We start from the raw sequence: 12,446 nt of genomic DNA on the forward strand, positions 1-12,446 counted from the left end.
AAAAAAAAAAAAAGGCTTCAGGCTTTGGGAGGGCTGATTGCTTTCTGGCTTGCCCTACTCCCAGAGCAGGAATCTCAGCAGAAAGCCTGGGGTGTTCAACAGGTCCCCATCTTTGGGGGACCTTGAGTCCCATTTTTGTGTTCCCAACTCTGCAAGGTTATTGAAAATTCTGCCTAACTGTTTTAGCCTCTTTGCAGCGCCTTTGTTTCTTGTTTCTAGTGTCCTTGCAGCTTAGAATTCGGCAAATGCCTTAAGGTTGAAAGCCAAGTGAATTGTCGGGCTTACTTCTCTGTGATCCACCTTCATCAGGGGTCTTGTCCCTTCAACTTCTGTCTGCGTCTCTCAACTCTAATTTCTGTCTCCCTAGATCTGACATCTCTAGACCATTGCTTTCTGCTTGCCCCTAAATGCCCTGCTCTGAAACTCGGCAAATGCCCCGGGAGAAAAGCAATGGATAAGTTCTGTATCCCTATGTATTTTCTTTCTCCCCGGGATCCCAATCCCTCATGTCCTGTCTGGTTTGGGTGTTCCCCAGGCCTTCACACAGCCTGGGTGGTTTTTGGTTTTGTTTTTAGTTTCCGCTTTTACAGTTATTCCCCTAGGAGGGTTGTCTCCTTCAGGGTACTCCTCAGTCCTAGGCAGAAGCTATGCCAGGAATGGAGTCTGTTTACTGATACAGGGAACGCTGGGGAGAAGCAGGTTTTGGAGGGAACATTGGAAGTTCAGTTTTAGGCACATTAGTGAAAGCATGTTAGTCATCCAATGGAGATAGTGAGCAGACAGTTTGACACGGGAGTCTGAGTCTTCAGGGGATTGGTCAAGAATAGAGAGGGATTTTGCGGTTAATGGCAGAAAGATAGCATTTATTTATTTATTTTTAATCTAGTTTATTGTCAAGTTGGTTTCCATACAACACCCAGTGTTCATCCCAACAAGTGTCCTCCCTCACACCCATCACCCATTTTCCCCTCCCCCCATCCTCAGTTTGTTCTCAGTATTTTAAGAGTCTCATGGCTTGCCTCCCTCCATCTCAACTATTCCCTCCTTCCCCTCCCCCATGGTCCTCTGCTAAGTTTCGCCTGTTCCATATATACGTGAAAACATATGGTATCTCTCTTTCTCTGCCTGACTTATTCCACTTAGCATAATACCCTCAAGTTCCATCCATGTTGCTACAAATGGCCAGGTTTCATTTTTTCTCATTGCCATGTAGTATTCCATTGTATATATAAATCACATCTTCTTGATCCATTCGTCAGTTGATGGACATTTAGGCTAGAAAGATGGTATTTAAAACCATGTGACTTGATGAGATTGCAGAGTGTAGAGAGAAGATAGATGAGCCCTTGAATGTAGTTAGAGACTGGAAACAAGAAAAATAACTAACAAAGGATACTGGAAGAAGATGGCCAGAGAGATGGAAGAAATTACAGAAAGTCTGGGCACCAGGAATCAAGTGAAGAAAGTGTTTCTTTTTTTTTTTTTTTTTTTTAAGTTTATTAATTTTGAAAGAGGGAGAGAGAGTGCATGGGAGCGGGAGAGGGAGAGAGAGGGAATCTGGAGCAGGCTCCATGCTCTCAGTGCAGAGCTTGATCCCACAATCCATGAGATCATGACCTGAGCGGAAACCAGGAGTAGGACACTTAACCCACTGAGCCACCCAGGCGCCCCAGGAAAGTGTTTCAAGGAGAAGGGAGTAAGGCTGGCTAACACAATTGTAGGTCAAGCAAGCTGTGCACATTGGATCTGGCAACCTAGAGATCACTGGTAATTGAGCAAAGGGTGACTGGGTGGAGTTAGGGAGGAGAAAGTTCAGTTACAGATTTCAAAGAGAGTGGGAAGAGAGAGAGTGACTCAAGGAGATTTGCTGTAAAGGAAGAGAAAGAACCAGGATGAGCCAGAGTTTTAGATTTTTTAATGGGAGAGTTGACTTGTGTATATGTGTGCTCGTAGGAGTGAGTAGAGAGGGCAGAATGGACCATGGAGGGGGAGAGCCAAGAATTGATGGACTGATGTAGGCCAGAAAGAATGGGTTCTTGTACACAGTTAGAGGGGTTGGCCTTGCCTAGGATCCGGCACGGTTCCTCCATGGTGGTAGGAGAAAAGGTAGACATGCCCGCAGACGCAGGTAGGTACATAATAATTTTCAGATCCCTTAATAATTAATAGGTGTTTCTGGTACAGCAGGCACTGCACTAAGCACTTTACATACATGATTTCACTTAGTTCTTACAATTACCCTGTGACGTAGGCTCTCAGATTATTTTTACTTATAAGGGAACCAAAGCTTGAAGGAGTTAAAGTAACTTACCAGAGTCATACAGCAAGTAAGTGATGATACAGATTTACACCCTTATCTGCCTGATTCTAGAACCTGTAAACTGAAGTATCCGTATATGATGTTCATGATCTTTCTACCCTTAATCCTCTCTTGCTATGTTTCTCTCTTTCCTGATCATTCTCTCATTCTCTATATCCCCAGTAATCACCAAGCCCCACCCATTTTACCTTGTAGATGTTTCTTGATTCTAAGACTTCTTGTTTGCATCCTTACTGTTCATACTAGCCTTGACCTGATCCAGACAGCCTGAGTTGGCTTTTCTGTGCAACCACAAGGTGTAGCTGAAATGCATCTCTGATCCTGCCAGTTCCCTCCTCAAACATTTCTGTAACCACTTTGCCCTGTGAGCTCAGGCTCCTTAATGTGCCATAGGCCCTTCTCTCCCTGGTTACTGCCTCTTTTTCCTGTCTCAGATCTTGCTAGTTTCTCTGTGTACATTTTCCCCCCAGAGTAGCTGAACCATTGCAGTCCCATTGTCTGCAGACTATAGGTTTTCTGCCTCTGATTCATACGTTCCCTTTAACCCTTCTGGCCAATTTGCTGCTCATCCTTTAAGCCACGGCTCCTACTGTTTTCTCCACAGACACATTTCTGATGCCTCTGACTGGGGCTCATAGTCCTCGATCCTATTTCCATCTTTCATTTGCCACATGGTTTTTATAACAACTTGTTAGCATGTTTGCCTCCACAACTAGGCCACAGGTTTCTTGAGCATAGGAACCGGGTCCTATTCATGTTTTTGGCCCTCTCACATGGCTTAGTGTTTGGCTCGAATAGTTTATTAAATGAATGAGTGAATAGCACATGTATAGAGTTTATCCAAGGAAAAAGAAGAGGGAGCCTCTCTGTTTAGAGCGTGAAAATGAGTGAATGGCCATAGTTTTTTGAACGATTTCTAAGCATAGTAAGAGTGTAAGAGAGAACCTACCACAGCTCTTATTTAACAAATATCAAGCAGCTCCCATGTTCCGGGCACTTTAGTAAGATCTAGGGACAGATAGGGCTTACATTCTAGCGAAGGGAGACAGACAATAGGCAAATGAATTGAAAAAGAAGGAAACAGTCATGGAATGATAAAAGCTGTGATGAAAATGCAACAGGATGTTAGGACAGGTAGTGCCTTAGCAGCCCCTTTAGCCTGACTGCAGAGAAAGGCAGTGTTTAACCTGAGCCCTGTGTGGTGAGGAGAGAGCCAACCACATCAAGTTGGGGGGAGACCAGTGCAGGCAGGAGGGAGCAGCTCTGTGCATGGTCCTGAGGGCGGGAGCACGGCTGCCATGTTTACTTAACAGACCGAAGGCCAGCGCAGCCAGGACATGGAGAGCAAAGGGGAGATGGTTGGAAGTGAGTTTTTAGAGGTAGCTAGGAACCCAATCCAGTAGGGCCTTACAGAATGGGGAAGATTGGGTTATGGGGAACCCTTCAAGAATTTTTAAGTTGGGAAGGTGATACATTCTGAGCCCTCTTACAAAGATCACCGATTGCCATGTGAGGAATGGATTGCAAGAGGTGAAGACTAAATCTAGTCAGGAAGATGGTGCAGCTGAGGATGTGACTTGAGTTAGGGTGATCGTAGGGAAAATGGAGAGAAGGGGTGCACTGGGGACATTTTGAAGAGTGTGTCTAGATAACTTACTGATTGATTAGATAGAGGGGGAGGAATAAAGGAATAAAAGATGACCACTAAGTTTTTGACGAGCAAAGTAATGTGATAATCATGTGATTTATGGAGATGTAGTCGACGGGGTGGAAGAAGTAGGAAATCAAGAATCCCATTTGGGGCATGTTAATTTTGAGATGTTGTTGGACACCAAATGGATGCGTCAAATTGGTAGGTTGGAGATGTGAGCCTGGAGTTCAGTAGAAGGGTTGGGGCCAGGGATATACATTTGGTACTCGTGAGTACTGCGAGGACTTGAAAGGCTTTAGAGGTAAGAGGGAGACAGTGTAGTGCTTCTGAAGACCAAGGTTTCAGGGGGCAGTGGGCTCAACCTGGTCAAATAGTGCGAGATCTTAAGTAAGATGAAAAGAGAGAAGCAACCATTGGATCTGCCCCCATGGAAGGCATCTGTGAACTTGACAATGACAGCAGTTTTTGTGAAGCGGGGACTAAGGCCCAGTAGAGTAATTGGAAGAGAGATCTAGTTATGAGGAGAATCTATAACCTAAGATTATTCTTTCCAGAACCTCTGCTGTTGTCTTAGCTACTTAATAAGGCCTTTGGACAAGTCTGTCAAGTGAACATGGGTGGTTGTAGCACATGAATTAATACGTTTTTGCCACAAGGTATCACTAATTATTAGCTTTTAATAAGTAAACTAGTCTCTGCATAAGTTATACCTTGTGGTAAGGAGATGCTGTTTTACAGAATCACACTTACAAGATAGACCATTTAGAAAGTAGTTGTGGAAAGATTTCCTTTCAAGAGCCAGTCTCTAGCATATTTGACATACGTGCATGGGTGTGGAGTAGTGGGCTGAGTGGCGGGCCAGGAACCTGCAGACCAGAGTGTTGGTTTAGAGCCCTGGATGTGGAGTCAGCAGACTCTAGCTCAGCTCCAGTTTTGCACCTGCTGGCTGTGCGACCTCGGGCAAAATTTGAATATTCTTTGTCTTACTGGTAAAGACAACATTTTTTGTTGTCACGTTAAACTAGCAGAGATAGATTCTGCTTTTCCCTTCTCACCCAATTATTCTTATATATCAGAAGAGAATATGTACAGCAGTGTTTTGACAATTGTGAGGTGTTATGTGAATGTAAGATTAAAAATCATAAAAATTGTTTATGCCCAACTTTATAACGATATAGGTATTACATAACGCAGTTGTGTTACTGAAGACAGTCCTTTGCAGATGGTAGAACCCCAGTTGGGCTTTACCTGCCAAGAAGGGAATGTTTTGAAGTTTATAAGGATAGTTCATGCGACTTCAGGAATGGTGGTGGGGCAATCTGAGGGGCTTTGGATGTCTGCACCTTGACTCTTTTCTTTGCTTCTACCTGATGTCTTTCTTTGGCTCCAACTTGCTTCCTCCACTTGATAGGGAACATTTGAATATTACAAAGGTTGTAGGAGATGCGCATGACAACATCCTATAGGCTGAGAAGGTTAGGAGGCAGAAGTGGAGAAGTAGATGCTACACAATTACCTGGATTTTGATGAAGAACATGGATTTCAAATTTATGACAGCCAATGTCATTTAATACTAGCCTTCACATTAAAAACATAAAACCCAAATGTCCTCAAACAGTCTAATATCGTATGGTCATGTCTTTAATTTTTAAAAGTAGACACTTTACATTATCCTTTTCTTCAAAAACCCACACTATAAAGGGTTAAGATAAAGGGATAGGTGCACCTGATTTAAAGAAAGGAGAGGTTAAAAAATATTTACCCAAGATAAAAAGATAGATATACTTTTTCAAAAGAAATCTTCGTTTACAAAGTTTCACAGGGTAATTCTTCTAAAAGGAATTGTGCTCTGAAATATATGTTAATTAAAAAACCCATTTTATATAACTCTTTAGGAACATATGTACCAAAATTATGAAGTGTCGTTGCTGGTTGTAAATATTTACCTTTTTTCAATTCAAACAAATAGGCTAATTGCTTTTAACAAAAAAAAAAAAAATAAAAACTTGACTAGAACCATTACTAAATGTTTTTTCTACATCTGCATTAGTTAATCACAAGTCACTTTAGTTATCTGTGAGATTTTACCCGAAAATAAATTCTCGTCACCTCAATTCCCTTAGCAGGAAGCAGAAGGAGGTTTTCACACATGTTCTTGTATTCAATGAATGGACTCTCTCAGCCCTGAGATGTTGTTGAAATCCAGGCGATGGAGACACTGGTGGGTAAGTCCCCTGCCTGCCAAAAGGGAAACATCTTGAAACATCTCGAAAGTAGAGACCGTTCTCTTTCCTGGGAGGCTGGTATTTCCCTCCTCTCCATGCAGTTCCCCAGATGTCTGAAAATACTGATGACGTTGGTGGGATTATGCGTTATTGCCTACATGCCTTCGCTGTTTGTGCATACTCTCGCATATTTGTTTCAAAAGACAGTGTCAGGACTCCTGGTTAACATGACATTGACTGAAGGGGGAAAGTCTTCTAACCTTGGACTACATACCCACGGCACCAGGGACACAGTGTGTTCCGTTTCTGTCTGGAAGGATGTAGTGGGTGTGGGCAAGGGGAGAGGGGACAGGCGTTGTGCGTAGCAGGCTGGGTTGCAGCTTGAGAAGGAGATTTCACATGCACCCAGGTATAGGCAGAGTGAGGCCAGGCGCATGCGGACGCCGTGTCTGCTGGCAGATCCAGGGGTGGATTTTTTCCCTTCTTGGAGGACAAGGGAGAGGAGGAAGAGGAGAGACATGAAGTTTGCCAGGTGCAGTGAGGGGGAAGTGTTCTGGGGGAAGAGAACACCACGTGTGAAGCCTTCGAGGAGTGGACGAGGCCTGGACTTTTGAGGAGTTGCGAGCTCAGCATGTCTGAGCCAGAGCTCAAGGCAGAGCCTCCAGAAATACGGGATTAAAGGAAAATTAAAGATACAGTAACAGAGCGCAGATCTACGTACTGGAGAGTATTGTCACATGTCAAGTCAGTGGTTTAAAGAGCCACCCTGAGGAAGGGTCTCAGAATCTAGAGGAAAAGAGTGAAAATATTGACCCAGTAGGGGAGGTGATATTTGGGGAGGGTGTAACAGTTCAACCTATGATTCCTATCCCTACAGGAAAATCGAAGCAACAACCAAAGACTTAATTTAACAAGTGTTTCCTAAATATACAGATCAGGAGGGTTCACGGCATTCCAAGGACACTAATGGCAACAAGTTTTATATGATAAGCCTATAGGAAACAGATTTTAGGAGCATTTAGGCAAAAAGAAGCAAGTCACCTATGCAAGAATAAAAATCCCTCTGGTCTTAGGCTTTATCTGCAATGCTCAACATCAAAAGGCAGTTAAACGGCATCTAATAGTTTTCAGGGGAAGGTGCTGGATCCAAGTCCATTGTCCTTCAAGGTAATAGCTTATGCTTTCACATTTGCAAGGCATTATGGACCATTCTGTCCCTTCATTCAAAAATGCTTCATGACTTCTGCTACCCCGAAGAGTAGTCTAACTCAGTAAGGAAAGAAGCTCAGTAATGAGGAAATCATGACACAGAATTTGTAAGACTGACCTTACACACTATGGACCAAAGTGCAGATATTCGGTTGGCCCGAGACATGGCCTGGTCAGCCCTGCGCCTGGGGGAAGCGCGGTCTGCAGAGCCTCCCTCAGCCACCCCCCCCCCCCCCCCCCCCCCCCCCCCCCCCCCCCCCCCCCCCCGCCGCCCCGGCTGCTCCCATTTCCCAGAAAGTGTCTTTCTTGTACCACATGCTTTACCCCATGTTTCAGAAGAAATGTTTGATGATCACTTAAACCGACTCAGTTCTAGTATGTGTTAATATTGGCCTAACATTTTACCTGGTTGAGATACTAGGTGCTCCCCCTTTCTCAAAACTGAGCAACGGGTAAAGCGGCACAGTGATCACGTTCATTTCCAAGAGCCTCACGTATTCTCTGCATCCGTAAGACTCTGACTTGTGGCACTTCCAGCTGGGTGCGACTGCACACCATGTGTCAGCAGCCATGGAGTTTAACGGGAGCCTCACTCGATCTCTCTTTCTCCTGGGATTTGGGAATGTCCTGTGTTACTTATGGTTGGGATCGTTATTTTCATTACATACAATGCTGATGTTTAGAAATGTAGCTTATCTGTTTTTCTATTTCTTAAAGAAAATCTCAGAATCAGATAACTGATTTATCATTTCCTTTGGATCTAAGAAGTCAGTGACTCACTTCAGTAAGATACGTTTTTAAAGGCACATGAAAGAAAAACTGAGAACTATAACATTTCTAGGTACCTGTTCCTCCAGAAGTGAGAGGCTTACACAATAGCCATTTTCCTGTGCTCCCGGGTTCTGTGGGTCAGGGACAGGGACAGGATGCGGTGAGGAGCATTTGTCTTTACTCAGCGAGGTCTGGGACCTCAGGTAGTACTGCTCAAAGTCAGGCTGGAAACATCTGGAAGCCCTTTCAATCCCCTGTCCAGTGCCTGGGCTCTGATGACTTGAAGACCAACACTACGGAGCAGAGCCGTTACCGCCTTGCTCAGGCGCGTGGACAGGGGACTTGGATCCTACTTCCAGTGACAGAATATTTTGTGGCCGTACTTTTAAAAATCTACCTAATAATAGATTGCCAACACTGGTTTCCTTTCACTCATAGGTTTGGGGATGGTGTAATGAATTGTTGAATTGTCTCCCCTTAAAATTCACATGTGGGTGTCCTAACCCCCGGCAGATGTGACCTTATTTGGAAACAAGATATAATTAGCTACGTTAGAATGAGGCCATACCGAAGTAGGGTGGGACCCTAATAAAACATGACTGATGTCCTTTTTCTTAAGTTTATTAATTTTGAGAGAGAGAGCGAGCGAGCATGCATACAAGTGGGAGAGGGGAAGAGAGGAGAGACAATCCCAAGCAGGCTATGCATCAGCTCAGAGCCTGATGTGGGGCTCAAACTCACCAACTGTGAGATCATGACCTGAGCCAAATCAAGAATTGGGTGCTTAACGGACTGCAGCCCCCAGGCGCCTCTGAGTCCTTGTAAGCAAGGGAAATTTGGACACAGGTCTGCACCCGAGGAGGACACAATGTGGACATAAAAGCGGATATCTGTGTGCCGCTCTCAAAGCCACGGGGTGCCGCGAACCCGCAGAAGCTGGGGGAGGCGTGGGACCCATTCTCCCGAACGGCCCCGCAGAGCGAGCCAGACTTTCCCACGGCTGGATCCGGGATTTCTAGCCCACACGTTCTGTGGTGTAAGCCAGCCCTCGTGTTGGATTTCGTGACAGGAGCCCTAGAAAACTAAAACAGATGGTTTTTAATGTCTTTTCAATATTTTTCATATTTTTGACAGGGAACATAGGTTTCTTTAAAAATGAGGAAAAATGTTTATTTAATATAATAATTTCGAGTTCTGTGTTCCATTGAACATGGAAATAGACCCAAATCTTACTAAGGTTGTGTGTAGGTAATGAGACTACAGGTAACTTTTTTTTTTCATTCCTTCATCTCTGTATTTAAAACGTTTTCTGTATTGGATATGCATTACTTTCATCATGGTGGGGAAAAGGACTGGAGGAGCAAGAGGAAGCGCTTTAGGGAGTTTGCGCTGGTCCTGCTCTGCCGCTAGAGACTCGGAGCCTGATTGCCAACTGGAGCGTGGGAGCGTGGTGCCCCTCGGTGTTGCGAGAAATAAATGAACGGACATACGTGAACCCACCCGACCTGGTGCCCGATGTCTTGGCGACCAGGGAGCACTCTGCCTCCAAGCTCCGCAACGTGTGTGACAGCCTCCAGGACTGGCCGGGGAGGGTTGGGGGAAGGCTGAAGTACGTGCAGAGCTCATGCACGTCTTTTCACTAATTGTTGGTGGCAGACTGAGGGCTTGAAAAGCTAGGGAGCCCTGAGGTGGCTTTTCCTGTGAAGTAGAGGCAGCTGGAGCTAAGGGCCTGTCACTCACCCAGGTCCCTTCTAAGGCTTTGGAAAGGGTTAAGGTCAAAATTGATTCACTTGGTGGTGTGGTTTATAAAATTTGGAAAAACATGCATTAACTGTAATCAGTTAAGACTCCCATCTCTCTCTACTCTGACCCCTCTGTTCCCCTCACCCACCACCTTTCGAGTGGCCATGGGATTTTGGGTTTGGGCTAAAAGAAGGTTGACTTATGGATATTGTAAATTTGGGTTCTGTGAGATTTACTTATGTGCTTTGCAGTCACTTCCCTGAATAGGTAAGCTGTTTAATAGCTGTCCTGGAGGGGGAAGGGCTTCCCGAGACGTCCCAGGGACCACTGTGCCTTTCCACTCCGCTTTCAACATCCCTGAGATCACATAGAAGAATGTGTTCTACTGGGGCGCCTGGGTGGCTCAGTGGTTGGGTGTCCAACTTTGGCTCAGGTCATGATCTCACGGTTTGTGGGTTCGAGCCCCACGTTGGGCTCTGTGCTGGCTTCAGATTCTGTGTCTGCCTCTCCCTGCGCATTCATGCTCTGTTTCTTTCTGTCTCAATAATAAATAAAAACATAAAAAAAAAGAATGTTTCTTACAGAGCCTGCCACAGAAAGTATGTAGGTAGTGGAGGAGAAACAAGATTTGAAATACATGAAGCCAGAAGGTAGTATGTATAAAAATTTCCTAAATTTTATAGCTTGTGTATGAAAGTTGATGGAGATTTCTCCAAATTTGATAGTCTTAAAATTTTATATTAACAATGAGTTGAGAAGCTGAAATTTATTCTAAGTTAGTAATGTTGAATACCCCCAAATTTTAATAAAGCAAAAAAAAAAAACCCCTCCAGAATTAACTTTTATTCTCTCCACAGAAAATAATACAAATATATATATAGGAAGAAGTTATTTTAGAAAAGTATGCAGCCAAAAATTATAGAAAAAGGAGCGTTACTGAAATGCATCAGGAGGTTGTGAATAAAAATACTACATCATTTTGAGGGAGTAGATTTTACTAGTTAGATAAACCACAGCTACATTAAATTTATTTAATCTCTCTCCATTAGGCTTATAATTTGTGATTTTGTTACTCGTTCCATATAAATATTCGTGTTCATTCACTTTTTTAAAAGTTTGTGTTTTTGTGTCAGGGGAGGGGCAGAGAGAGGCAGACAGAGGATCCTGAGTGGGCTCCGCGTGGACAGCAGAAACCCAGTGTGGGGCTTGAGCCCAAGGACTGCAAGATCATGACCTGAGCTGGAGTCGAACACTCAACCAACCGAGCCAGCCAGGCTCTCGTGTTCACTCTTAAATTTGTGTTTGTGAGTTTGCGTTCTTTTTCTTACAGGGGGCTTATTCCAAAATTGTATAAGCGGCAGGCTCCTCAAAACCTGGGTCTGACTTGAAAGAAGCCGTTTCCAGATCAGTTCTTGTTCCTCTGCAAAGTTGTTATTTGAACCTGAGGCTCATGTTTGAGAATACCGCTTCTCTGTTTTTCCATTTCCTACAGAAGAGCCCAGAACTGAAGTATTTACCCTCGTTTCCTTTTGATCTAAGAGGTTTCGGTGGCTCTGTCTAGTAAGAGTTTCAGGATGCATGCTGTTTACCGCGTCAGAGCAGAACCGTGACTCAGAGTGTGAGAAAATGGCTCTCCACTTCCTAGGAAGTTTTCAATATAAAAACACGCTGTGCTTTTGAATGAAAAGTAAAATTAAAAGCCAATGGATGGAAATTTCTTGTAACAAGACCTAAAAAACCCCAACTCTTCCTATTCTTAAAAATAAGAATTGTTTTTGTCAAAGGATCTGAGACCTGAATAACGTTTTTTGAAGTGAATTTGGCAGACAGTGTAAAAGTCCAAGAGCCTGTAATCCTTTCCTGGGGAAGCCCCTTGGCTTCCATACTCGCCGTGCTTGTGTGTCTTACAGCCAAAGACAGAGGCAAACTGGTCTTGAGTAATAAAATTACTTTTGCATACACCTGGTTTTAGCTTAAAGCCAGAAGCTTCTTTGCTTTTATCTCTTGTCAAAGGTAAGTTTTACCCATTTTGATGGGAACTACTCTGTGGTTTTAAAAATATTTCAAGTCCGTGAAATATAATAGATGTATTATAGGAAGGACATAAACACAGTATCCAGCCTAGAATATTTGTCCCTTATCCCTCATGCTAGAACGGGGAAAAGGGACGTGTCTGCAGAATATGGCCAATCTGTGTTCAAATGCCACCTTTCTCTCTCATTAGCCCATGTGACCTTTGGAAAGTTGGTTAGTTTCCCCATCTGTGCAAACGTGCATATTAATATTCACCCTGCACAGTTGTTGTGGGGATTAACTGAGATGGCGGGAGATAAGCCCCGGGTCCCCAGCTAATCCGAGCATCTGGTACGAAGAAGGAGCTCAGTAATTATTAGAAGGAAAAGAAAAATAATGCCTCCATTTTCCTCCCAAGGAGTTTGGGATCTAGAGAATAATGGGAAAGAGGTACCAAAGTGAAAGGGTTAAGTCATGGGACCTTTGAAGTTGATGAGTATTGAAGGAAGTGGTA

At 43.9% G+C, this 12,446-nt stretch overlaps 1 long non-coding RNA gene across 1 annotated transcript; it reads left to right on the forward strand.

The window, feature by feature from the left end:
- The first annotated feature begins 6,160 nt into the window (after positions 1 to 6,160).
- LOC115296288 lies at positions 6,161 to 11,880 on the forward strand. The gene is made up of 2 exons (XR_003910826.1): positions 6,161 to 6,196; positions 11,250 to 11,880. It is a non-coding gene; the product is annotated as an uncharacterized LOC115296288 (long non-coding RNA).
- The last annotated feature ends 566 nt before the right edge of the window (positions 11,881 to 12,446 follow it).

This window comes from Suricata suricatta, chromosome 7 (genome assembly GCF_006229205.1).
Source record: "Suricata suricatta isolate VVHF042 chromosome 7, meerkat_22Aug2017_6uvM2_HiC, whole genome shotgun sequence".
In the NCBI taxonomy this organism is placed as follows: Eukaryota; Metazoa; Chordata; class Mammalia; order Carnivora; family Herpestidae; genus Suricata; species Suricata suricatta.